The sequence below is a fragment of the Thalassophryne amazonica genome, chromosome 1, assembly GCF_902500255.1.
Source record: "Thalassophryne amazonica chromosome 1, fThaAma1.1, whole genome shotgun sequence".
In the NCBI taxonomy this organism is placed as follows: Eukaryota; Metazoa; Chordata; class Actinopteri; order Batrachoidiformes; family Batrachoididae; genus Thalassophryne; species Thalassophryne amazonica.
Genome location: NC_047103.1, coordinates 100,858,911 through 100,863,012, shown reverse-complemented (window position 1 = coordinate 100,863,012; position 4,102 = coordinate 100,858,911). Strand labels below are relative to the sequence as shown.

General features: G+C 35.9%; 1 long non-coding RNA gene across 1 annotated transcript; it reads right to left on the bottom strand.

Moving 5' to 3' along the window:
- Positions 1–228: 228 nt before the first annotated feature.
- LOC117520033 lies at positions 229–2,011 on the bottom strand. The gene is made up of 3 exons (XR_004563514.1): positions 1,948–2,011; positions 395–445; positions 229–289 (listed from the first exon to the last, which is right to left on the bottom strand). It is a non-coding gene; the product is annotated as an uncharacterized LOC117520033 (long non-coding RNA).
- Between the last annotated feature and the right edge of the window lie 2,091 nt (positions 2,012–4,102).

Below are 4,102 nucleotides of genomic sequence, written 5' to 3'. Positions count from 1 at the left end.
TGAAAAACAAGTTGTCTTTCATTTTAATTTCTCACCTAAAAAACGAACTGAACTTTGAACTAATTTAAAATTGAAAGGTGATCTATGAATGTTAACAGTTCACTTTGAACATGTGTGAACTGACCTTTGAACTAGTTCATGAAAAGTGTGAACTTGCACAACACTGATCAAGACTACACATGGACATTTTATACTTACTTCTCAGATTCTCAAGGGCCAAATGCAGCTGCTTATTTCTTGCCAAAAGTTTAGCATTTGCTTTTGTGAGGTTGTTGACCTTCTCTTTCAGCTGTAAATAAATGCAGATTGTTAAATAATTATACAAAGTCAAAATGATTGACACTATTGCCACTGGGTGTTTTATATGAGTTAAAAAGGACAATGGGGTGCTCACCAATGCAATCTCCATGCCCTTGTCCATTACTTCATCATCATCATCTTCACTCTGTAACAGAATAATAATCATGATTAATTTAACCCTACTGAAATTAAACAAAGAGTTGCGATTACAAATAAAGCAAGCAAAGAACAATAAGAATTGTAGATGTAGCTTACCTCAGGACTCAAAATACATTCTTCTTCTTGTGAAGCCGCTGTGGTCTGTACATGTGTGGTAAAAAGAACAGTTTAATATGATGTGTATGTAAAGCATGCCAGTTAATGTAATTTATCTCTATATACTATTATACGATTCCTTGGAAATAATCATAATGTTACTTTATACATACCTTCTCTTTCATTTCCTTCTCTATAGCTCTTGCCAGTTCTTCTTCATCATTGTTCTTTGAAACCACTTTCTTTTTCTTATTAATCTACAGAGACAAAATTATATTGCAGCATTAACAAAGTGAAATCCACACATGACAAGGACATACACAGACACTATCATAGTGCATTCATGAAGAAAACAATCCCTAAACTGCCATTAAGAGAGCAATGTTACTGGATGGCATACGCTGTCAAAATCACCATCAAATTCCAGAAGAAGTATTTCTTTTACAAAAACTGCACAAATGCTGTGAACTTATTTTCAGTTTCTCAATCGAGATAATGGTGAAATTTGCAGGACATGAAAGCATGTAAATTTAAATACCATGTTGATAAATTGCCTCAAATAGGCACAAGTATTGTTTGTTTTGTGTCAGATACAATGAGGGTGTCTATTTCAGGGAGAAAATTTACAGATCACTGATGATTCAAGAAGCAAATATAGAAAACGGTACCTGCAATAATGGACGATCATCTTCATCTTCTGAGGATGAATCAAACCTTGGGTTTTTCACTCGCACCGTTTTCTGGTTTGGTGTCTGCAAACATACATTTTTGTATTCTTTGCATACTTATTTGCTGCTTGGCGCAAGCTTGGAAGATCATCTGAAATAGAAGGTACATGAATGTTAATTCTGTAAGGTATTAGGATGTGATATTTAATTATTTTCACCAGATGTATTATTTTGCATGTTTAAAATCTAAATATATACCTCTCAAGGGTATTTCACACTGGACACTTCATAAGCTTCAGGTAACGCCTACCAACGCTTTAACGCTTCGGAAGCGGCAAGGGGGTGGAGATTGCTACATCACACTTTGGCTCGGTATAAACAAACGCTGTTCGTCAATCGTGAAGCATTGTTGAATCGATTTAAAACTGAAATCGAATATTAACACAAAAAGTATTTACGAGATGAAATGGGCAGAACACAGCAGGACCGGACTTGGGAGTCCATTGTTTCCTTTTGTTGATACTCCCATCGGTGTTTACAGCCCCCCTGACGATTGCAGCGAGCCATTTCTCACTCCTGTATTTCTCAGATGGTATAATATAGAACTGCCGTTCAGGATAACTCCTGGTTGGCTGGTACAACCCGGAGCCCAAGCGTGCACTCGGAACTCCATTCTCTTATTGTGTGATGTCCGAGGCGATCACACGTAACACACAATCCATACCTCTGTTTTACTTCCAATCGTAGACTCTGCAATCTGTTCGTGGCCAACAATCCACTTGAATTCGCCTACTTCAACGGCATCTTCCTCAAAAAACTCAAAAAGGGCGTTATTTCACCATTATACAAGCGTAAATGTGAAATAAAGGAAACAGACAAAAGTGACGCGGCCTTTCTCCAAGATCGGCCTCGTTTTGAAATGGCGCGATCCTATGAGCGCGTGGCATCATGGGATATAACGACCTATGACCCGGAAACAGATTCATGACTTATACGTGTTTATTTGTTCACATTGATCTAAGTTTAGATGTTTTTATGAAGAAAACTGAAAAGTTAATTCTATTTTAAATTTTTGTTTCATTTATTAAAAAAAATGTATGCATTTTGAATCATTGCGGGCGCTGCTCTGTTGTACGCATGCGCACCTAACCTGATGGCCCCTCCTGACCAACAGAGAGAAGAAGAAGCAGAAGAAAAACACCAACAACCCGACGGCCATATTTCGGTTGACATGCTTCGACAACGTTACAGACAATATGGGATTAATCCCGATATCTCTCTTCCGAGACAAACAAAATGTAATCGACGAAAGAGAAGAAGAATTGTAGGTGGTGAAACCATTGATCTCAACTCTTCACAGTCGGTTGCTCCCGTAAGTACAAAAGAGACCCGTTGTCTTATGTTTAGACTGGGGGGGTCACTAACAATCGGGCGGGGGGATTTGAAAAAAACAAAAAACGAGGCATGCGAAAATATTAAGATTTCTTTCATGAAGAAAAACACATGTAACATAATGCCACATCATTCTAATCATTGTCCACTTGATTGACAATGAATTTGGCATGTATATGGTTAATTTGTAGATTCTTGAATGTTGGCTATATTATGATCTACAGCATGTATAGAATAACCAGTTGAAATTGAAACTAAATTAGTATGGCTGTTTTCACTATTTGAATTGTTTCCATTTGAACAATATTTCTGTTTGCTTGAAGATAATTTGTATACTGACTTTTTCCTTTTATTAATTTTATGAGAAATTGTTTGTAAATTTTGATAAACATCAATCAAGATTAAAAATATGAAATGCCACTTCTCTGCATACTTGAAATTCATGTTGCTAAAGGTGCATGTATCCTATATTTTTTTCCTAGGAGCATTCAAAGACTGACGAAGTGATTGATTGTAACCACTGTGGCACTGATGTTGAACAACCTGAAACTGACTTACCAATGAATGATCGAATGGACATCAGAAATAGAGCTGTGTTTCAACATAGTAGTTCTCAAGAAGGTGGGGTGGTTTTAGAACAGGATGATCTAGTGGACAATGGAAGCAAGGATGATGTTCTCAATGAAGTAAACCAAGCAGATTCAGCAGACATGTGGTATGGTGATGTTGGATGTGATCATAATGTTGAAGATAACACTTGGCATATTGATGGCAACAAGGAAGGCGAGGATGATTTGGGGCAAGACATGGGTGGAGACTCAGTACAAAATGAAGAAATGGATCAGGGGGATGATGAGGACTGGCATGACAATGGAGTTGACTCTGGAGGAGATGATGAAGATGATGATTTTCAGCATGGTGATGGGAGGAAGGAAATGAACCAGATGATAATTACCAGGTAAATAAGCATCATGACTGATACCAATTTATGTACCATATTTCCTCTATTCTAGAAATAAATAGAAGCACACCTAAACCAAACATTGCATTTATTGCATATAGAAATGTTAACATATGACTTATTTTGAACATAAAATTGCTTCTGTCATTTAAGCACATGCCATTCTAATAGAACAAATATGGTGTTTGGTTTTTCTATGCACTGTAACCGTATGAATTAGGGCATTGTCTATGACCTTAACCTTAACAAAAGAAAAACAAATTAAAATATTTTCTTACTTCAAACACACATGTACCATATTTCCTCTTGGGCCAAAAAAATTCATTATTTTTGTATACAGGAATTTTAAATTATTTATACTTATTTTATTTTAACCATATACAAGATAAATGGCATAGGTAACCTAATTATTATGCAGTTCAAACAATATACTTTAGGTGTTTTAAATAAATACTGTCATTATTGATTTAGAGTAATTATATTTTATTAATACTAAATACATAAAGCTGAGGATTATGCATTTCAA